This window comes from Cherax quadricarinatus, chromosome 82, assembly GCF_038502225.1.
Source record: "Cherax quadricarinatus isolate ZL_2023a chromosome 82, ASM3850222v1, whole genome shotgun sequence".
Taxonomy (NCBI): domain Eukaryota; kingdom Metazoa; phylum Arthropoda; class Malacostraca; order Decapoda; family Parastacidae; genus Cherax; species Cherax quadricarinatus.
In genome coordinates, this window is record NC_091373.1 from 12,776,761 (window position 1) to 12,801,697 (window position 24,937).

At 41.7% G+C, this 24,937-nt stretch overlaps 1 long non-coding RNA gene across 2 annotated transcripts in view; it reads right to left on the minus strand.

Annotated features, from left to right (window-relative positions):
- Window positions 1-3,051: 3,051 nt before the first annotated feature.
- Window positions 3,052-24,937, minus strand: part of LOC138855139 (uncharacterized) — a 179,675-nt gene continuing 157,789 nt past the window's right edge. Inside the window, exons 3-4 of one of the 2 annotated variants that reach the window (XR_011394297.1) lie at window positions 5,059-5,199; window positions 3,052-3,599 (exon numbers count right to left, since the gene is read on the minus strand). This is a non-coding gene — a long non-coding RNA (uncharacterized lncRNA). The remainder of the gene's footprint in view (window positions 3,600-5,058; window positions 5,200-24,937) is intronic. The other variant, XR_011394298.1, reaches the window with a different exon arrangement.

Genomic DNA, 24,937 nt, shown 5'->3' on the forward strand with positions numbered 1-24,937 from the left:
AATTAATAATCTTGAGGTTAATGATGAGCTTGGGGAGAGTGATCACAAATCACTCAGTTTTAATATATCATGGAATTCCCCTAATAATGGCAATCAAGTCTCCGTCCCTGACTTTCGCTTGGCTGATTTCATAGGACTGAAAAATTACTTAGTCAGGTCATTCCAGTTCAGCCCACCTAAGGGTCAGGTAGGTGGTGATGGTTGCCGATATGATGCTTTCCAGGGCATAGTTCTAGCTGCTCAGTCAAATTATGTTCCAAATAGGGAAATCAGATCAAACAAAAATGATCCTAAATGGATGAACAATAGATTAAAATATCTGATTGGTCAAAAGAGAGGCATATATAGGCAAATCAAAAGAGGAGAGGGGCAATTAAGAAATCGATATATTCAGTTAAAGAGAGAAATAAAAAAGGGAATTAGAAAAGCAAGAGGAGATTATGAGGTTAAAGTTGCAAGAGAATCGAAGACTAACCCAAAAGGATTCTTTCAGGTATACAGAAGTAAGATCAGGGACAAGATAGGCCCACTCAAAAGTTCCTCGGGTCAGCTCACTGACAGTGATAAGGAAATGTGTAGAATTTTTAACACATACTTCCTCTCAGTTTTTACACAGGAGGATACCAGCGATATTCCAGTAATGATAAATTATGTAGAACAGGACGATAATAAACTGTGCACTATTAGGGTCACAAGTGACATGGTCCTTATGCAAATAGATAAATTAAAACCTAACAAATCCCCAGGCCCTGATGAACTGTATGCAAGGGTTCTAAAGGAATGTAAAGAGGAGCTTAGCACACCTTTGGCTAATCTTTTCAACATATCACTACAAACTGGCATGGTGCCAGATAAGTGGAAAATGGCAAATGTGATACCTATTTTCAAAACAGGTGACAGGTCCTTAGCTTCGAACTATAGACCAATAAGCCTAACCTCCATAGTGGGAAAATTTATGGAATCAATAATTGCCGAGGCAGTTCGTAGCCACCTTGAAAAGCATAAATTAATCAACGAATCTCAGCATGGTTTTACAAAGGGGCGTTCCTGCCTTACGAATTTATTAACTTTTTTCACTAAGGTATTTGAGGTAGATCATGGTAATGAATATGATATTGTGTATATGGACTTCAGTAAGGCTTTTGACAGGGTCCCACATCAGAGACTATTGAGGAAAATTAAAGCACATGGAATAGGAGGAGAAATTTTTTCCTGGATAGAGGCATGGTTGACAAATAGGCAGCAGAGAGTTTGCATAAATGGGGAGAAATCAGAGTGGGGAAGCGTCACGAGCGGTGTTCCACAGGGGTCAGTGTTGGGCCCCCTGCTGTTCACAATCTACATAAACGACATAGATGAGGGCATAAAGAGCGACATCGGCAAGTTTGCCGATGACACCAAAATAGGCCGTCGAATTCATTCTGACGAGGACATTCGAGCACTCCAGGAAGATTTGAATAGACTGATGCAGTGGTCGGAGAAGTGGCAGATGCAGTTTAATATAGACAAATGCAAAGTTCTAAATGTTGGACAGGACAATAACCATGCCACATATAAACTAAATAATGTAGATCTTAATATTACGGATTGCGAAAAAGATTTAGGAGTTCTGGTTAGCAGTAATCTGAAACCAAGACAACAGTGCATAAGTGTTCGCAATAAAGCTAATAGAATCCTTGGCTTCATATCAAGAAGCATAAATAATAGGAGTCCTCAGGTTGTTCTTCAACTCTATACATCCTTGGTTAGGCCTCATTTAGATTATGCTGCACAGTTTTGGTCACCGTATTACAGAATGGATATAAATTCTCTGGAAAATGTACAAAGGAGGATGACAAAGATGATCCCATGTATCAGAAACCTTCCCTATGAGGATAGACTAAGGGCCCTGAAACTGCACTCTCTAGAAAGACGTAGAATTAGGGGGGATATGATTGAGGTGTATAAATGGAAGACAGGAATAAATAAAGGGGATGTAAATAATGTGCTGAAAATATCTAGCCTAGACAGGACTCGCAGCAATGGTTTTAAGTTGGAAAAATTCAGATTCAGGAAGGATATAGGAAAGTACTGGTTTGGTAATAGAGTTGTGGATGAGTGGAACAAACTCCCAAGTACCGTTATAGAGGCCAGAACGTTGTGTAGCTTTAAAAATAGGTTGGATAAATACATGAGTAGATGTGGGTGGGTGTGAGTTAGACCTGATAGCTTGTGCTAACAGGTCGGTTGCCGTGTTCCTCCCTTAAGTCAATGTGACCTGACCTGACTAGGTTGGGTGCATTGGCTTAAGCCGGTAGGAGACTTGGACCTGCCTCGCATGGGCCAGTAGGCCTTCTGCAGTGTTCCTTCGTTCTTATGTTCTTATGTTCTTAAATATTTGCAAGAACTCATCACGGTACAAAGAAACCCATCACCCTCAGTGAGGGTAAGAAGGTATACCTGAATTCGTGTCTGGGTATCCCTTTTTTGTAGATCATGTATAGGGTGAGGGGGGGAAAATCGGTGTTGAATAGGGAAGAATAGGGAATGTCAGATCAGCATCAGACCTGGATAAGGCAGAAGAGTTACGAGAAGAGGAAAACTTGAAAGGGAAGAAGGCAGCAGAAGAGAGGGGTAGAAAAGGGTATATCTGTCACAGTCGTTATTTTTGAAGTTTATTAAAATTTGTAAAATGATTACCTGAGTGACCCCCATTTATGGAGGAGGGGGGTGAATGTAGTGCAAAACTTGATACCTGGAGTGTTGAGGCTGAAGGGCTCTTGATACCTGGAGTGTTGAGGCTGAAGGGCTCTCGATACCCGAGTTGATGTCAGTGAAGAGCTCTTGATATGTGGATTGATGCAAGTGAAGGGCTCTTGATACCTGGGATGATAATGAAGGGTTCTTGATACCGGCATCCCCTTTTAGACCCCTTTATTCTCTCTATAGGGGCAGGGCCCCTTCATTCACGCTAAGGGCACCATCTTTCTCCAAAGTTTTGTTGCAGACTTTTCTTAAATTTACAGGATTAACCTGTAACTGGATGGGGGCGGTGCATCCTGTAACTGGATGGGGGCGATGCATCCTGTAACTGGATGGGGGCGGTGCATCCTGTAACTGGATGGGGGCGGTGCATCCTGTAACTGGATGGGGGCGGTGCATCCTGTAACTGGAAGAGGGCGGTGCATCCTGTAACTGGAAGAGGGCGGTGCATCCTGTAACTGGAGGGAAGGGAAGGTACAACAGGATTCTCTGGACTGCACTGTTCAATCCCTCAGCATTAACAGGTCTCTCTTAGAACTGTGGAGTGTGATGTACTACGTTATTCAATCCTGAGGCGATACAGCCTTAATGGCTCCTCTCTGATTTCGTTGTAGCAACACTCACAGCCTCATCTGATGAGCGTACATGGAATGGCTGGTTTCTTCAATCTTGCACGGGATGTCTCAGTTCAGGAGGGACTTGCAATCCTATTTGCACAGGAAGCAAGAATTACAGAGAGGTTATTCACTTAGGTAAAAAGTCGCATATACCATCCGACTCTCTGTTTTAGAGATGTGTGATCATGACCCTGTCGTCAGTGCCACTCAAGAGCTGTAGCTTTGATGCCTTTGGACGAACTGTAAAACAAATAAAAAATACAGGTTACAAAAAACGCGATTCTAAAAGCTTAGAGATCTCCAGTGAATACTAGAAAGGACTGCCCTTCTAGCATCCAGCCTGTTACTGGGTTTTCGTAACAAGTAGTCAGTATCCTTGTCCAATTATCCATTAAAATTCAGTATGGTTCAATAGTGCTTTAGGATTACAACTGGTAGGCTACTAACTAGAGAAATTAAAATTTAATAAATTTATTAAGTCTAGAGGTATATTATCAAATTAAATTAATCAAAGCAATCAAAATAAAATCAATCTCTCGATTTCAATATTATTATGCTGAAAGCACATATCACATTTATAATTCTTAAGTTCCGTCAGGTACATTAACATTTAATAAGATATTACAAATATGTACAAGTAAGTGTGTATGTGTGTAAGTGCTCTAAGTAGTTCGCTATGTCTCACGACTCGACTAGACTTAAACAAGTGACTGACAAAGTCCTCAAATAAACTAACTTCTTGACCGACTGGCAACCCGAACAGTCTGCTTGAACAACAAAGAATGCTAAGCCCCATAGCAATGCAATAAGCGACTGCAACACACAATCAGGAACAAGGAGATAATATAACGACACTAAATAGGGACCATCAGCAGATCCTCCACAAAAGTTACAAAACTCCCATACTACTGAATCTAAGTTCAGCATAGGAAAATACCCTGACTGTGACAATACACAGAAACCAGTACAAAATTAGGTCAGAAGCTATAGCTAAGGACCTGAGATGTTCAGAGTGTCTAAGCGACACACAACCTCAGTACAACGTCGAAAATCACTAAGTCTATACAATGTTCTGAGAACAGAGTTCTACAGAACTAACAAGAATAATGAGACAATCTGTCCAACCACCAAGCGAGTCTACAGCAGACTGACTACTTCACGAGAGGTGAGGACACCCCCCCGTCGAACACGTGATAGCCCTGTGGACAGCGCAGCTCAGAAGCCGGCAGTATAACGAGCGACAAGCGATAATTACAGTAGTTTGACAATCAAGACTAACTGAGCACATTTTATATACATCCTAACAACATAAGCTACGTCAAATAACAATACAAGGCAATACATTTGCGATTTAGCTATTATCGCAAATATAAGCAATATAAAATTAAATGAAAAGGTAATATACATTACATATATACATAATAATCATTGTAACCCATTCAGGGGTTGCAACACAGGTGAACTGTAAAATAAAAACTATTCCAATTTAAGACTAATGATATTTAAATGTGCCATTTTACAATTTACAGCCCCCCCAAAATGTGGTAATTGAAATTTAAATGAGTATTAACAATTTAAAACTCAACTTATAAATATATTTATAACTAAGGTGCTTGGCATTTTGCTATTTAAAAATATAAATATAATTAAGATAATTGAATGCTTGCTATTTAATAACAAATAAAAAAAGGCACAATACCGTGACCGAAACGTCGTCGGAAGCTTGTGCCGACACTTTTCATGTGAACCATCAAACGTTCCCATCCGTAAACTTGAAGTCCAGCTCTCAAAACTTAAGTTTTCCAATCAATCTTTCCATTTTCTGAAGATATTCCCATTTCTTGAATTAAAAAAATACCAGTTAATGTAGTTGAGGAAATAATCTATGGGGATTTCACGCCAACTTTCCGAATTTTCGAATTCTCCAAATCTTCGACTGCAAAATATCACCCCCCCCCTCACAAAAATTCTACAAAATTCCTAGAATATCCTCTAAAATCTTCAGTCTTAAAAACCACCACAAAATTAAAAAAAAAAAAAACGAATTTTTTTTTTATTTTATTATTATCACACTGGCCGATTCCCACCGAGGCAGGGTGGCCCGAAAAAGAAAAACTTTCACCATCATTCACTCCATCACTGTCTTGCCAGAAGGGTGCTTTACACTACAGTTTTTAAACTGCAATATTAACACCCCTCCTTCAGAGTGCAGACACTGTACTTCCCATCTCCAGGACTCAAGTCCGGCCTGCCGGTTTCCCTGAATCCCTTCATAAATGTTACTTTGCTCACACTCCAACAGCACGTCAAGTATTAAAAACCATTTGTCTCCATTCACTCCTATCAAACACGCTCACGCATGCCTGCTGGAAGTCCAAGCCCCTCGCACACAAAACCTCCTTTACCCCCTCCCTCCAACCCTTCCTAGGCCGACCCCTACCCCGCCTTCCTTCCACTACAGACTGATACACTCTTGAAGTTATTCTGTTTCGCTCCATTCTCTCTACATGTCCGAACCACCTCAACAACCCTTCCTCAGCCCTCTGGACAACAGTTTTGGTAATCCCGCACCTCCTCCTAACTTCCAAACTACGAATTCTCTGCATTATATTCACACCACACACTGCCCTCAGACATGACATCTCCACTGCCTCCAGCCTTCTCCTCGCTGCAACATTCATCACCCATGCTTCACACCCATATAAGAGCGTTGGTAAAACTATACTCTCATACATTCCCCTCTTTGCCTCCAAGGACAAAGTTCTCTGTCTCCACAGACTCCTAAGTGCACCACTCACTCTTTTTCCCTCATCAATTCTATGATTCACCTCATCTTTCATAGACCCATCCGCTGACACGTCCACTCCCAAATATCTGAATACGTTCACCTCCTCCATACTCTCTCCCTCCAATCTGATATTCAATCTTTCATCACCTAATCTTTTTGTTATCCTCATAACCTTACTCTTTCCTGTATTCACCTTTAATTTTCTTCTTTTGCACACCCTACCAAATTCATCCACCAATCTCTGCAGCTTCTCTTCAGAATCTCCCAAGAGCACAGTGTCATCAGCAAAGAGCAGCTGTGACAACTCCCACCCTGTGTGTGATTCTTTATCTTTTAACTCCACGCCTCTTGCCAAGACCCTCGCATTTACTTCTCTTACAACCCCATCTATAAATATATTAAACAACCACGGTGACATCACACATCCTTGTCTAAGGCCTACTTTTACTGGGAAAAAATTTCCCTCTTTTCTACATACTCTAACTTGAGCCTCACTATCCTCGTAAAAACTCTTCACTGCTTTCAGTAACCTACCTCCTACACCATACACTTGCAACATCTGCCACATTGCCCCCCTATCCACCCTGTCATACGCCTTTTCCAAATCCATAAATGCCACAAAGACCTCTTTAGCCTTATCTAAATACTGTTCACTTATATGTTTCACTGTAAACACCTGGTCCACACACCCCCTACCTTTCCTAAAGCCTCCTTGTTCATCTGCTATCCTATTCTCCGTCTTACTCTTAATTCTTTCAATTATAACTCTACCATACACTTTACCAGGTACACTCAACAGACTTATCCCCCTATAATTTTTGCACTCTCTTTTATCCCCTTTGCCTTTATACAAAGGAACTATGCATGCTCTCTGCCAATCCCTAGGTACCTTACCCTCTTCCATACATTTATTAAATAATTGCACCAACCACTCCAAAACTATATCCCCACCTGCTTTTAACATTTCTATCTTTATCCCATCAATCCCGGCTGCCTTACCCCCTTTCATTTTACCTACTGCCTCACGAACTTCCCCCACACTCACAACTGGCTCTTCCTCACTCCTACAAGATGTTATTCCTCCTTGCCCTATACACGAAATCACAGCTTCCCTATCTTCATCAACATTTAACAATTCCTCAAAATATTCCCTCCATCTTCCCAATACCTCTAACTCTCCATTTAATAACTCTCCTCTCCTATTTTTAACTGACAAATCCATTTGTTCTCTAGGCTTCCTTAACTTGTTAATCTCACTCCAAAACTTTTTCTTATTTTCAACAAAATTTGTTGATAACAGCTCACCCACTCTCTCATTTGCTCTCTTTTTACATTGCTTCACCACTCTCTTAACCTCTCTCTTTTTCTCCATATACTCTTCCCTCCTTGCATCACTTCTACTTTGTAAAAACTTCTCATATGCTAACTTTTTCTCCCTTACTACTCTCTTTACATCATCCTTCCACCAATCGCTCCTCTTCCCTCCTGCACCCACTTTCCTGTAACCACAAACTTCTGCTGAACACTCTAACACTACATTTTTAAACCTACCCCATTCCTCTTCGACCCCATTGCCTATGCTCTCATTAGCCCATCTATCCTCCAATAGCTGTTTATATCTTACCCTAACTGCCTCCTCTTTTAGTTTATAAACCTTCACCTCTCTCTTCCCTGATGCTTCTATTCTCCTTGTATCCCATCTACCTTTTACTCTCAGTGTAGCTACAACTAGAAAGTGATCTGATATATCTGTGGCCCCTCGATAAACATGTACATCCTGAAGTCTACTCAACAGTCTTTTATCTACCAATACATAATCCAACAAACTACTGTCATTTCGCCCTACATCATATCGTGTATACTTATTTATCCTCTTTTTCTTAAAATATGTATTACCTATAACTAAACCCCTTTCTATACAAAGTTCAATCAAAGGGCTCCCATTATCATTTACACCTGGCACCCCAAACTTACCTACCACACCCTCTCTAAAAGTTTCTCCTACTTTAGCATTCAGGTCCCCTACCACAATTACTCTCTCACTTGGTTCAAAGGCTCCTATACATTCACTTAACATCTCCCAAAATCTCTCTCCTCTGCATTCCTCTCTTCTCCAGGTGCATACACGCTTATTATGACCCACTTCTCGCATCCAACCTTTACTTTAATCCACATAATTCTCGAATTTACACATTCATATTCTCTTTTCTCCTTCCATAACTGATCATTTAACATTACTGCTACCCCTTCCTTTGCTCTAACTCTCTCAGATACTCCAGATTTAATCCCATTTATTTCCCCCCACTGAAACTCTCCTACCCCCTTCAGCTTTGTTTCGCTTAGGGCCAGGACATCCAACTTCTTTTCATTCATAACATCAGCAATCATCTGTTTCTTGTCATCCGCACTACATCCACGCACATTTAAACAACCCAGTTTTATAAAGTTTTTCTAGAATATTGCGCAAAATAAGAATATTTTGAAAATTCTTCAAGAATACTTGACGACATTCATCTTGTATAGAAACATAATGACGATAACAATTTTAAGGTCAAATAATTATAGTATCATTATCATGAGTTTAGTATCATAACTGACTATAGTATCATAACTATAGTATATCATAAATGACTATGGTATCATTACCATAAATGATGTTAATGGTGGGAACTGGAGAGGCATTTATCTTGCAAGGTTCTCTTGCTGTCACAAGGCACAGAAATAGTTTTATCAGAGGAAAGTAATGGATATACAAAGCTGTTTCTGTTTGGGTTGTGTTTGAGTTTTTGGGTAGACTGGCAACACATGAACACAGTGTGTAGTCTGAGAGAACCTTATTGGACAGTTTCGCTAATTGTTTGTGTCAGCTTCAGAATGTTTGGTTCTTGACGGAGCTGAATTACTTCACCAGCACCAGCAACCATGGTTGTGTTGCCTCACCAGCACCAGCAACCATGGTTGTGTTACCTCACCAGCACCAGCAACAATGGTTGTTACCTCACCAGCACCAGCAACAATGGTTGTTACCTCACCAGCACCAGCAACCATGGTTGTGCTACCTCACCAGCAGGAGCAACCATGGTTGTGTTACCTCACCAGCACCAGCAACAATGGTTGTTACCTCACCAGCACCAGCAACAATGGTTGTGTTACTTCACCAGCACCAGCAACCATGGTTGTGTTGCCTCACCAGCACCAGCAACAATGGTTGTTACCTCACCAGCACCAGCAACAATGGTTGTGTTACTTCACCAGCACCAGCAACCATGGTTGTGTTACCTCACCAGCACCAATGGTTGTGTTACCTCACCAGCACCAGCAACAATGGTTGTGTTACTTCATCAGCACCAGCAACCATGGTTGTGTTACCTCACCAGCACCAGCAACCATGGTTGTGTTACTTCACAAGCACCAGCAACCATGGTTGTGTTACCTCACCAGCACCAATGGTTGTGTTACCTCACCAGCACCAGCAACAATGGTTGTGTTACTTCAGCACCAGCAACCATGGTTGTGTTACCTCACCAGCACCAATGGTTGTGTTACCTCACCAGCACCAGCAACAATGGTTGTGTTACCTCACCAGCACCAGCAACCATGGTTGTGTTACCTCACCAGCACCAGCAACAATGGTTGTGTTACCTCACCAGCACCAGCAACCATGGTTGTGTGACCTCGCCAGCACCAGTAACCATGGTTGTGTTACTTCACCAGCAACCATGGTTGTGTTACTTCACCAGCAACCATGGTTGTGTTACCTCACCAGCACCAGCAAAAATGGAAACACATATGTAGTTTAATGTGATCCTTTATTGCCAACGTTTCGCCCACACAGTGCGCTTTTTCAAGTCACACACAGATCTACCTGGGGTGGAAGGTACGGAAGTATTTATAGTCAGGTTCAGAATGTTGAGGTCAGGTGGAGAATGCTGCTTCTGATGATCTACCGGGTGGGGTTATAGAGTCTTGGGTAGCTTGGCAGGGGTATTGGACAAGTTGTGAGTAGACGTTCTGCAGTGTTCTATGTTCTTATGTGGGATAGCGATGAAGAAGTTTCTTGGCAAGTGGTTCAGCTATGTTATAGAAGCCATTTTTCTGGTTGAAATTGTTGGTTATGGACATAAGCGATGATTCCAGGATTCTTCGGAATTGAGTGTTGTCTTCTGTGGCGATAAGTCTTGAGTTTCTGTAGTTAATTAAATGGTTGTGTGAATTGCGATGTTGTACACAGGCATTCCTTGTATCGTCAGTCCTGCTTGCGTATTGGTGTTCTGAAATACGTGTTTGGAGGTCTCTTGATGCTTCGCCCACGTATAATTTGTTGCAGTCATTTCAAGGGATTATGTATACCCCTGCAGAGGATGGAAGCTTGTCCTGTCTACTACTGGTGATATCCTTGATGTTCGTGGTCGTGGAGGTAGATACTTGGAATGATGTATTGGAAAAGATGTTGGAAACATGTTTGGCAATGGAGTTGGTGGGGAGGATTATATATCTCTTCTCGGCAGTGTCTTCTCTGGGTGTGTTGAAGATGTTTAATGACCGCCGTCTGCAGTCTCTGATGAAGTGACGAGGATAGTGGAGTTTAGAAAATACTTGTTCAATTATAGTGCATTCTTCCTCAAGGAACTCATTGCTGCTGATTCTGAGTGAGCGTAGGAAGAAGCCTATAATTACACCACGTTTAGTTTTGGTGTCGTGGTGAGAGTAGAAGTGGAGAAGATCGTTTTGGTTGGTTGGTTTTCGATAGACTTTAAAACGAAGTTCATGGTCAGTTTTGCAGAGAAGAACATCAAGGAAAGGACGAGTGTTGTCGACTTCTTGAAGTGTGAACTGGATTGAGGGCTCGACCTGGTTGAGCTTGTCTTGGAGAACTTGAACGTTGAAGTGCCTGGGAGTTATGAGGAGAATGTCGTCAACATAACGGAGCCAGGTGACAGTCGAAGGAATAATGGTGGAAAAACGCTCGGCTTCCAGATGTTCCATGTATAAGTTCGTCAGGACGGCAATGAGTGGCGAGCCCATGGGTAGACCAAAAGTCTGTTGAAAGAGGTGATTTTCGAAAGAGAAACACGTAAAGCCGACATACAGTTCAACGAGGTCGATGAAATCGCTGGCTGGAATAGGAAGATCAAGTGAATCGTCAATTTTTCTGCGCAGGAGATCGATGGCTTGTGCAGTAGGTACTTTGGTGAACAGGGAAGTTATGTCAAGGCTGGAAAGTTTCTTGTTCCTGATGTTGATGTTGCGAATGCGATTGAGAAGATCACCCGAATGTTTGAGATGTGCTGGACTGATAGTGCCCAAGAGTTTGGAGAGGTGTTTTGCGAGAATTCCTGAGAGTTGGTGGGGAGCACTGCATATTCCCGAAGATATGGGCCTCAATGGGATACCAGGCTTGTGAGTTTTTGGTAGACCGTACATTCTGACAGGTCTGGGGTTGCTGGGTATGGTGTGCAGAAGTTTTTTCCCTTGTTCTGAGTTCCTCAGAATGCGGCGAGTCCTTTGAAGAAAAGTTTTAGTAAGGTTGTCCACTTGGTTAGTTGCTCCCCACCAACTCTCAGGAATTCTCGCAAAACACCTCTCCAAACTCTTCGGCACTATCAGTCCAGCACATCTCAAACATTCGGGTGATCTTCTCAATCGCATTCGCAACATCAACATCAGGAACAAGAAACTTTCCAGCCTTGACATAACTTCCCTGTTCACCAAAGTACCTACTGCACAAGCCATCGATCTCCTGCGCAGAAAAATTGACGATTCACTTGATCTTCCTATTCCAGCCAGCGATTTCATCGACCTCGTTGAACTATGTGTCGGCTTTACGTGTTTCTCTTTCGAAAATCACCTCTTTCAACAGACTTTTGGTCTACCCATGGGCTCGCCACTCAGTGCCGTTCTGGCGAACTTATACATGGAACATCTGGAAGCCGAGCGTTTCTCCACCATTATTCCTTCGACTGTCACCTGGCTCCGTTATGTTGACATGTTCTTCTCTGCAAAACTGACCATGAACTTCGTTTTAAAGTCTATCGAAAACCACCAACCAAAACGATCTTCTCCACTTCTGCTCTCACCACGACATCAAAACTAAACGTGGTGTAATTATAGGCTTCTTCCTGCGCTCACTCAGAATCAGTAGCAATGAGTTCCTTGAGGAAGAATGCACTATAATTGAACAAGTATTTTCTAAACTCCACTATCCTCGTCACTTCATCAGAGACTGCAGACGGCGGTCATTAAACATCTTCAACACACCCAGAGAAGACACTGCCGAGAAGAGATACATAGTCCTCCCCACCAACTCCATTGCCAAACATGTTTCCAACATCTTTTCCAATACATCATTCCAAGTATTTACCTCCACAACCACGACCATCAAGGACATCACCAGTAGTAGACAGGACAAGCTTCCATCCTCTGCAGGGATATACATAATCCCTTGTAATGACTGCAACAAATTATACGTGGGCGAAACATCAAGAGACCTCCAAACACGTATTTCAGAACACCAATACGCAAGCAGGACTGACGATACAAGGAATGCCTGTGTACAACATCGCAATTCACACAACCATTTAATTAACTACAGAAACTCAAGACTTATCGCCACAGAAGACATCGCTTATGTCCATAACCAACAATTTCAACCAGAACAATGGCTTCTATAACATAGCTGAACCACTTGCCAAGAAACTTCTTCATCGCTATCCCACATAAGAACATAAAACACTGCAGAAGGTCTACTCACAACTTGTCCAATACCCCTGCCAAGCTACCCAAGACTCTAACCCCACCCGGTAGATCATCAGATGCAGCATTCTCAACCTGACCTTAACATTCTGAACCTGACTATAAATACTCCCGTACCTTCCACCCCAGGTAGATCTGTGTGTTACCTGAAAAAGCTCACTGTGTGGGCGAAACGTTGTCAATAAAGGATCACATTAAACTGCATATGTGTTTATGTTTCCATTGTGTCGGTATTTTATACCTCACCAGCACCAGTATCCATGGTTGTGTCACTTCACCAGCACCAGCAACCATGGTTGTGTTACCTCACGAGAGCAGCAACCATGGTCGTGTTACTTCACCAACAGCCCCTTTCCAAAGGGCACCTTGATCCCGATGAAAGGGCATCTAGGTGCCCTAGTAACTGAACCTACCCTCTCTCCGTCCCTTGCATTGAACCTCACTCTTCCACTCAAGTAGTCATTCAACCCCTGTCGGTTTCGTGCCTGCTCAGTGCATCTCAGGATTGTTGTTTCAATCGTGTGACAACTTCGAGCGTTTCCCACGGTACACAAAGAACATATCTCACTACAAACATCAGTCCACCTGTGGCCACTTTTACGAGACACGGTGGCCATAAAAAGAGGCAAAGTTAACAGGTGGCGCTCATCAGCAATCAAAACATTACAGAGCACATTGACAGCCACGGTTAAAAACACATTGAATATTAGAAGTCTAAAGCTACGAAATTGCTTACAAAGTTAAAAAATTTGAATTATATGAGTGTTAACAGTAAAGATACCTACGGTACGCTGGCTGATCAGGTTAAAGGAACAAATATAACTACAAAGTCATAAAAAGACATGAAAGAATAGATAAAGAGGATTTATCAGTATCTGCAGCAGCGATAATAAGAGGTCAAAGTTGTAAATTTAGTAAAAAGTGGGACCGAAAGAATACTAGATAATTTTTCTACCCAGAGCGATCAATGAAATGATTTAAAAAGAGGTAGTAAGTACCTAAGTCATTAAAAAATATGAAAAGTTTATTGAGGACGGGACATCACGAGCATCTCGCTACTCCTCTAGCTGCAATTAGGTAATTACACGCCAAAAAAAAAAATGCCGTGTGTATCGATATGTACCTTTTTTCAAGCGATAACTAGCAATCACCACCATTCCACCTCACCCCCTTCCACACATCCCACACTCAAACATTTCCCCTCTCTCTGCCCCCACCCACACACCCAACACATTTTACTCGACTTTTCAAATATTCCTTTTTGAGTAAGTATTAGAGAAAACGATTTACATAACTGAAAAAGATAGGTTCTCATTATCGGCTCGACCTGATGATCTTAAGAACACCAGCTGTCAGTCCCACTATTTGGTAAGACTCTTCCTAGTTAATGTATATTTACAAGCTCGGATATAAATTTATATCACAATTTACAGTGACTTCATTCACTTGACGAAAACAATTAGATATACCGGGAAATATGCCTGGTATATACACTAGACAAATAAAAAAAAACAGTGAGCTCTCTCTCTCTCTCTCTCTCTCTCTCTCTCTCTCTCTCTCTCTCTCTCTCGTTATATTAGGGACCATAGCTATTACAAAAGCTTGTCCTCTACTGAAGTTGCATATTGACGGAAACACTTCAAGTTTCTTTGTAATTTAAGTTTATACTTAAAAAATACGTCAAAAACATTACGAATTCACTTGAATTAACTTGGTCCAAAATAAGTCGAAACGTTCTAATGCATTTTCAATTAGTAGTTTAGATTTATGTGATATATGCAAGGACCAGGTTTAATAGTGTCATGATATAACCAGGAGTGATGGCCGGCAGTGTTGGGTCTAAGTTGCTCCTTCGTGGACGTCCAGTAAACATAAAAACAAATGCCGCTCGCTAATAATGTAGTGGTGCTGAGCACAGTCTTATTGATGGGAAATGAAATATGAATTTTGACGGTTTACTTAACTTTATAACAATGCCTGGAAAAATGCATTTTTTTCTAAAGATCCTGATGTATTGGGTCACTTGTGACTTCTTATTTGAAGTCATCACACACGAGTTTATGAACACAAACACTGATTTCAGTAATAGACGAATATTTTATTGTTGCCCGGTGTCTACTAGACAGCCATGTGTCCCGTCCATCACCCTCGTCACCCGTCCATTACCCTAGTCTCCAGGCCATCACCCTCGTATCCAGGCCATTACCTTCGTCTCCAGGCCATCACCCTCGTCTCCAGGCCATTACCTTCGTCTCCAGGCCATTACCTTCGTCACTCGACCAGCCTCGTCACTTGTTCATTACCCTCATCACCCATCCATCAACTTCGTCACCCATTCGACACTCATCACCCTTCAATCACCCTCAACACTAGTTCATCAACCTCTTCACCTATCCATTGTACTTGTCAAACGTCCAACACTCTTATCACTCAGCCCTCAATCTCTACCATCCATCACCCTCGTCACCCGGTGTTTCGTCAAATTATGTCATGTATCTACAATAGTACTGTTACCAGGTGTGTAATGTTCTCTGGTGGACAGTTGTCATGTGACCCTGCTATTGTTGTAGTCATGTCACCCTGATAGTGCTGTTCGTGTAGTCATTTCACCCTGATAGTGTTGTTGGTGTAGTCATCTCACCCTGATACTGCTGTTGTAGTCATTTCACCCTGATAGTGTTGTTGTAGTCATCTCACCCTGATAGTGTTGTTGGTGTAGTCATCTCACCCTGATATTGCTGTTGTAGTCATTTCACCCTGATAGTGTTGTTGTAGTCATCTCACCCTGATACTGCTGTTGGTGTAGTCATCTCACCCTGATACTGCTGTTGTAGTCATTTCACCCTGGTAGTGCTGTTTGTGTAGTCATTTCACCCTGATAATGTTGTTGTAGTCATCTCACCCTGATATTGCTGTTGTAGTCATTTCACCCTGATAGTGTTGTTGTAGTCATCTCACCCTGATACTGCTGTTGGTGTAGTCATCTCACCCTGATACTGCTGTTGTAGTCATTTCACCCTGGTAGTGCTGTTTGTGTAGTCATTTCACCCTGATAGTGTTGTTGTAGTCATCTCACCCTGATATTGCTGTTGTAGTCATTTCACCCTGATAGTGTTGTTGTAGTCATCTCACCCTGATACTGCTGTTGGTGTAGTCATCTCACCCTGATACTGCTGTTGTAGTCATTTCACCCTGGTAGTGCTGTTGGTGTAGTCATCTCACCCTGGTAGTGTTGTTGTAGTCATCTCACCCTGATACTGCTGTTGTAGTCATTTCACCCTGATAGTGTTGGTGTAGTCATCTCACCCTGATACTGCTGTTGGTGTAGTCATCTCACCCTGATACTGCTGTTGGTGTAGTCATCTCACCCTGATAGTGTTGTTTTTGTAGTCATCTCACCCTGATACTGCTGTTGGTGTAGTCATTTCACCCTGATAGTGCTGTTGTAGTCATTTCACCCTGATACTGCTGTTGGCAGCCGACACTTTCGTCAGTTCTGTAAACTGACACTGCTGGTAGTTTTGTCAAATCTGTCAAGTAACAGTGCTCGTGGTCTTGTCAGCTCGGTCAAGTTACACTTCTGGTAGCCATGAATCCTCCTATGACTCGACTTTATCCTTGGACAATACCTTCCTTATTACCGACTTCTGCAATATTCTTTACATAAAATATAGAAGTCAAATGGGGGGAAGAAATTACATGCCATCAACACATATACCTGCAATATTTTACAAGAAAAGAAATATCCAGGATGTTGACTCACTGATGATGATCAAGGATATCAACGATAGCAAATGGTGGTTTAAATATAAATTATTGCATCTCTTTTCTCATTAAATCGAGAAATATGAATTCAACCTTATAAATTTACCATAGTCTTATATGACACTAGATACAGAAACAAACTTTGAATGGAAAATGGCAAAAAATAGTGAATAACGGAGAAAGTGCGTGCAAACAAGATTTGATACTGGCATCATTCCTTAACTATTTAACTAACATCATTCCTTAACTAACATAACTATTTAACTAACATCATTCCTTAACTAACATAATTATTTATCATTCCTTAACTAACAAAATTATTTAACTAACATCATTCCTTAACATAATTATTTAACTAACATCATTCCTTAACATAATTATTTAACTAACATCATTCCTTAACTAACATAATTATTTAACTAACATCATTCCTTAACTAACATAATTATTTAACATCATTCCTTAACATAATTATTTAACTAACATCATTCCTTAACATAATTATTTAACATCATTCCTTAACTAACAAAATTATTTAACTAACATCATTCCTTAACTAACATAATTATTTAACTAACATCATTCCTTAACATAATTATTTAACATCATTCCTTAACTAACAAAATTATTTAACATCATTCCTTAACATAATTATTTAACTAACATCATTCCATAACTAACAAAATTATTTAACTAACATCATTGCTTGTCTAACACTGTTATTACTCTTAACATTAATACTGCTACAACACAATTTCTGTCCTCACACAAATCCTGCACAAATCCAACATTTACACAATTCTCACACAATACAGATCCAGGCTCCACACACTTCCTGCTCTCGCAAATCCAACTCTGACACAGTTGATGGATTTGTCACATATGTAGCAGCTGGGTATGTTTGGCCAGGTGTGTCACCTGTTTAAATCTCTCATTACAATAATTGTACACAATACTGGTATTGTATACAATGATTGTAATGATGATTGTACACAATACTGGTATTGTATACAATGATTGTAATGATGATTGTACACAATACTGGTATTGTATACAATGATTGTAATGATTGTACACAATACTGGTATTGTATACAATGATTGTAATGATGATTGTATGACACACTTCATGAAGTCTTGTAACAGAGGATTTCTCCTACAATCTCCTTGTTAAGCTGTGGTCCAGCTCTTGGTCATCAACTTTCACTAGTGGGTCCCGCCCACCTGTGATAATGATCAACTTTCACTAGTGGGTCGCCCACCTGTGATAATGACCAACTTTCACTAGTGGGTCCCTCCCACCTGTGATAATGACCAACTTTTACTAGTGGGTCCCTCCCACCTGTGATAATGACCAACTGTCACTAGTGGGTCCCGCCCACCTGTGATGATCAACTTTCACTAGTGGGTCCCACCCACCTGTGATAATAACCAACTTTCACTAGTGGGTCGCTCCCACCTGTGATAATAACCAACTTTCACTAGTGGGTCCCACCCACCTGTGATAATAACCAACTTTCACTAGTGGGTCCCACCCACCTGTGATAATAACCAACTTTCACTAGTGGGTCGCTCCCACCTGTGATAATAACCAACTTTCACTAGTGGGTCGCTCCCACCTGTGATAATAACCAACTTTCACTAGTGGGTCGCTCCCACCTGTGATAATAACCAACTTTCACTAGTGAGTCCCACCCACCTGTGATAATAACCAACTTTCACTAGTGGGTCGCTCCCACCTGTGATAATAACCAACTTTCACTAGTGGGTCGCTCCCACCTGTGATAATAACCAACTTTCACTAGTGGCTCCCACCCACCTGTGATAACCAACTTTCACTAGTGGGTCCCACCCACCTGTGATAATAACCAACTTTCACTAGTGGGTCGCTCCCACCTGTGATAATAACCAACTTTCACTAGTGGGTCGCTCCCACCTGTGATAATAACCAACTTTCACTAGTGGCTCCCACCCACCTGTGATAACCAACTTTCACTAGTGGGTCGCTCCCACCTGTGATAACCAACTTTCACTAGTGGGTCGCTCCCACCTGTGATAATAACCAACTTTCACTAGTGGGTCCCGCCCACCTGTGATAATAATCAACTTTCACTAGTGGGTCGCCCACCTGTGATAATAACCAACTTTCACTAGTGGGTCGCTCCCACCTGTGATAATAACCAACTTTCACTAGTGGGTCGCTCCCACCTGTGATAATAACCAACTTTCACTAGTGGGTCCCACCCACCTGTGATAATGACTGCTGCATCTCGCCTGACTCCAGTACTTAAGACCCTATCTTCCTGCCTATACTTATTATTCATCAAGGTTAAGATATTAATACCGGCTTTCAGGCTGAGGGACTGATTACCTCACCTTCTGTCTTCAGTGTATATTCAGTAAGGCTGAGGGACTGATTACCTCACCTTCTGTCTTCTGTGTATAGTTCAATAAGGCTGAGGGACTGATTGCCGCATTATCTTCTGCCTTCTCTATATAGTTCCACAAGGACACTGGTAACCTCACCTCCTCCTGTCTTGTGTGTATAATTCTACAAGGCTTAGGGACTGATGATTTTATCTTCTACTTTCTTCTGTGTATAGTTCCACAAGGCTGGGGGACGGATTACCTTCTCTTCCGCTGTCTTCTATATACAGTTTTGCAAGACTGAGGGACTGATTACCTCACCTTCTGTCCTTCGCATATAGTTCTACAAGGCTGATGGTGAATGTGCACATTCACTTTCATAGTGAATGTGTATAATAGTGAAGCTGAATGTGAATAATAGTGAAGGTGAATGTGTATTATAGTGAAGGTAGGAACATCCTGTCTTTGTCCACCTTGTCTATTCCACGCAGTATTTTATATGTCGTTATCATGTCTCCCCTGACCCTCCTGTCCTCCAGTGTCGTCAGGCCGATTTCCCTTAATCTTTCTTCATAGGAAATTCCCCTTAGCTCTGGAACTAACCTTGTCGCAAACCTTTGTACTTTCTCTAGTTTCTTGACGTGCTTTATCAAGTGCGGGTTCCAAACAGGTGCTGCATACTCCAGTATGGGCCTGACATACACGGTGTACAGTGTCTTGAATGATTCCTTACTAAGGTATCGGAATGCTGTTCTCAGGTTTGCCAGGCGCCCATATGCTGCAGCATGTGTGTGTGTGTGTGTGTGTGTGTGTGTGTGTGTGTGTGTGTGTGTGTGTGTGTGTGTGTGTGTGTGTGTGTGTGTGTGTGTACTCGCCTATTTGTACTCGCCTATTTGTACTCGCCTGTTTGTGGTTGCAGGGGTCGAGTCTTAGCTCCTAGCCCCCGCCTCTTCACTGGTTGCTACTGGATCCTCTCTCTCCCTGCTCCATGAGCTTTATCATACCTCGTCTTAAAACTACGTCACTTTCTAGGCTATTCCACTGCCTGACAACTCTATGACTGAAGAAATACTTCCTAACATCCCTTTGACTCATCTAAGTCTTCAACTTCCAATTGTGACCTCTTGTTTCTGTGTCCCCTCCCTGGAACATCCTGTCTTTGTCCACCTTGTCTATTCCGAGCAGTATTTTATATATCGTTATCATGTCTCCCCTGTCCTCCAGTGTCGTCAGGCCGATTTCCCTTAACCTTTCTTCATAGGACATTCTCCTTAACTCTGGAACTAACCTTGTAGCAAACCTTTGCATTTTCTCTAATTTCTTGACGTGCTTTATCAAGTGCGGGTTCCAAACAGGTGCTGCATACTCCAATATGGACCTGACGTACACGGTGTACAGTGTCTTGAACGATTCCTTACTGAGGTATCGGAAAGCTATTCTCAGGTTTGCCAGGAGCCCATATGCTGCAGCAGTTTTCTGGTTGATGTGCACCTCAGGTGATGTGCTCGGTATTATACTCATCCGAAGATCTTTTTCCTTGAGTGTGGTTTGCAGTCTTTGGCCACCTAGCCCATACTCAGTCTACGGTCTTCTTTGCCTTTTCCCGATTTTCATGACTATATTTGGCGGGGTTAAATTCGAGGAGCCAATTGTTGGACCAGGCTTGCAGCCTGTCCAGGTCTCTTTGTAGTCCTGCCTGATCCTCATCCGATCTAATTCTCATTAGCTTCACATCATCTGCAAACAGGGACACAGATGTGTCTATCCCTTCCGTCATGTCATTTACATATACTATAAACAGCAGAGGCCCTAGGACTGACCCCTGTGGAACGCCGCTCGTCACATGCGCCCACTCTGACACCGTCACGTACCATGACCCGTTTTTGCATCCCTGTCAGGTATTCTCTGATCCATTGCACTGCCCTTCCTGTTGTGTGTGCCTGATCCTCAAGCTTTTGCACTAATCTCTTGTGAAGAACTGTGTCGACGGCCTTCTTGTAGTCCAAGAAAATGTAGTCTACCCACCCCTCTCTCTCGTGTCTTACTGCAGTTACCTCGTCATAAAACTCCAGTAGGCTTTTGACACAGGATTTTCCTTCCCTGAATCCGTGCTGGTTGATGTTTATAAGCTTATTCCGTTCTAGGTGCTCCAACAATCTCCTCCTGATAATCTTCTCCATGACTTTGCATACTATACACATCAGTGACACGGGTCTGTAGTTTAGTGCCTCGTGTCTGTCTTTCCTAAAAATAGGGACTACATTTGACGTCTTCCATACCTCAGGTATTCGCCCATTTGCAATGGATGTATTGAAAATTGTTGTTAGTGGCACACACAGTATCTCTGCTCCCTCTCTAAGGATCCATGGAGAGATGTCCGGTCCCACTGCCTTTGAGGTATCAAGTTCGTTTAGCAGCTTCTTCTCCTCGGTTGTGTGTATCTCATCCAGCACTTGTTGGTATTTCCCTTGTTGGTGTACCCTATCCACCCTGTTCTGACTTCCCAGAGACCTGTCTCCACTGTAAATACTTCCTTAAATCTTATGATGAGCTCCTCACATACTTCTTGGTAATTTTTTGTGATCTTCCCACCTTCCTTCCTCAGCCTGATTACCTGGTCCTTGATTGTCTTCCTCCTGATGTGGCTATACAACAGCTTTGGGTCAGACTTCATTTTCGATGCCAAGTCGTTTTCGTACTGTCGCTGGGCCTCCCTCCTTATCTGTGCATACTTGTTTCTGGCTCTTCCACTAATCTATTTTCCTGGGTCCTTTGTTGTCTGTACTTTCCATTCTTTGGCGCACGTAGTTTTTGCCTCCCTACACCTTTGGGTAAACCAAGGCGTTAAGTCTGAGTAGAGCACGGGATCTAACATACTCGGCCTGTTTCTGAAAGGTCAACTTTTATCAATGTGATTCCCAAGTATAGGTAAGAGCCTGTCCACTCAAGTTCTATATCCTGAATACGTAATCTGTTCACAGGATCTGGTCCCTTGAACATTGCAATATATTTCTCGGTGGAGATCTTAAGGTCTAGTTCTTTGCAAGACTGCGTTATTAGGTTCAAAGCTCTCTGGGCCTGTCACTCCAAATGGCCTTTCCCATTCATTACGAGTGCAAGATCATCAACATAGCTGAGTAGCTGCGTACCACTATGAAATGGAAGGCTCACAAGTTCTTGCATAAGGATGATAAACAGGGTAGGACTGAGCACAACTCCTTGTGGAGTGCCGTTTTCCAGGGTTTTAAAAGAAGTGTCCCTGGAAGCTGACACAGGTCTGCCTGTCCCTGAGGTACGACTGTATCCAGTCCAGGAGGCGTCCTTTGATCCCCTTCCGAGCTAGTATTGCTAGAATTACTGTGGGGCTGGCAAGCTCATATGCCTTCTCGAGGTCAAGGTAGACGACGATACTAGGTTTCTTGTTACCATCAGCAATCTGGCTTAGTAGAGTGGTTAAGTACTCTGCTGTACTTACTCCTTTGGTGAAGCCGAATGTGTGTTGATGTGGCGATCCAAGTTTCCACAGGAGGCGGCTTAACACAATCCTCTCAGGAGTCTTTACTAAACAGCTGGTCAGCGATATGGGTCTCATACTGCCCGGGTACTTGGGTTCTGGAATTGGTACAATGGTAGTCTTCTTCCAAGCTGCTGGGAGTGTCCAGGCCCTCCACGAGGGCCTGGACATTTAGATTATGCTTGAGCGGCATAATCTAAGTGAGGCATTACTAGTGATGTATAGAGCTGTAAAATAACTTTTGGAATAACTTCTCGAAATAAATCCAGGAAGTCTGTTAGTCTTATTGCGCACTCTTAGGCACTGTTTTCTTGGCTTCAGATTTCTGCTCTCCATGACTCCAAAGTCCTTTTCACACTCCGTATGATCAACCTCTACATCACCTAATTTATAACTTGGAGGGTTATTTTCATTACCAAGGACTAGGACTTTACACTTGTCCACACTAAACTTCATCTGCCACTTTTCAGACCAAGACGTTAATTTGCCCAAATCCTCCTGGAGTTCATTGGTATCCTCCTCAGAATCAGTCATTCGGCCTATTTTTGTATGATCAGAAAGTTTGCTCATGTCACTTGCAATTCCTTCATCAAAGTCATTAATGTAAACAATGAACAATGGGCTCAAAACTGATCCCTGTGGAACGCCACTAGTGACTAATCGCCCTCAGATTTGACCCCATTAATGGAAACTCTGCTTTCTATTGGCAAGCCATGCCTCTGTCAATCTTAGAACCTTACCTCCTGTATACCATGAGCGTCCACTTTTTTTTTTTTAAGAGTCTTTTGTGAGGTAATCTATCGAAAGCTTTGCTGAAATCTAAATAAACAATATCATATTCTTTATCACTGTCTACTGCCTCAAATGTTTTATTAAAGAAAGTCATTAAATTTGTCGGGCACGAAAGACCTCTGGAGAATCCATGCTGAGAGTCAATCAAATTATGCTCAAGGTGACTTCTATCAACTATAATAGATTTTAATAATTTGACGGTAATTTGAGGAAATGGACTTATCCCCTGATTTAAATATAGGAATTACATTAGCCATCTTCCATATCTCTGACACAACACCAGTTTGGATGGACGCATTAAACACTCGTTAATGACTAAGTTCCAACTTGCATTCCTTAAGTACTCGTGAAAGCAATTCATCGGGGCCCGGGGACTTATTTTGTTTGATAACCATTTCCGTCGTTTTCTTCATGAATTGAATAACTGTCAGTTTCTGGGATATTTATATCTTCTTGTGTAAAGACTGACAAGAAGTAATTAAATAAAGAACACATTTCTTGTTCATTACCGGTCAGTTTTCCATCCCTAATTCTCAGCGGTCCTACTTTTCTCCCGACTTTTGTCCTGTATACATGAAAGAACACTTTTAGGTTAGTCTTTGACTCGTTAGCAACTTTATTTTCATAGTCACGTTGAGCCTTTCTAATCTCCGTTTTTACTTCTCTTTTAAAATTAAATTATTGGTCAATAAGGTGAACGTCTCTTCTTGATGAGCCTATAAATTCCTCTTTTCTCCCCTAATAGATGTTTTAGTCTATTATTAATCCATTTGAGATCATTCCTATCTGACCTAATTTCTCTGGGCAATATATATACTACGAGCACTTTGTATATCATTTAAGAAAAAAATTATAAACGCAAATCCCTTCGTTACCGTTAGTATCATCGTGAATAAAATCATTAGCCAGATTACCCCACTCGAGATTAGACAGGTGATCCCTAAGTCCACTATAATCGGTAGAACGAAACCAGGAGACTTTTACTGTATTATCCTTATTTTCGTACTCCCAGGTAATATTAAAGGTAACAGATTTGTGATTACTTGGCCCAACTTCTTCAGTGATCTCCAGATTATTAACGAGGGTTTATTTCACAAGACTAGATCAAGCAGATTATTACCTCTGGTAGGCTCTGTTACACACTGAATCAGAAAATAATCCTGTAATTCCAGAAAATCACTGGACTCCAGATTACTGGTCAAAGAAATGCAGTCAATTTGACTGAAGTTAAAATCCCCCACTATTACTAAATAATCGTGTCTGGAAGCCCTAACAATTTCATCCCAAAGTCTCCCTCCTTAACTTTCTAGAAATTCTACCCAGATTCTCTTACTAATTCATCTATTTTTATACCTTTTTTTTCAAGCAACAGTTTATATTTTCTCTTACATATAATGCAACTCCACCCCCTTTCCTGTTATATCTATCCACATGGAACAACTTAAACCTTTGAATATGACACTCAGCAATCATATCCCGACTCTTAAATTATACCATGTTTCAGTTATTGCAATAACATCAAAGTTCTCAGCACACGCTACCAAACGTAATTCATTAATTTTATTTCTGGGGCTTCGACAGTTACTATAAAATAAATTAA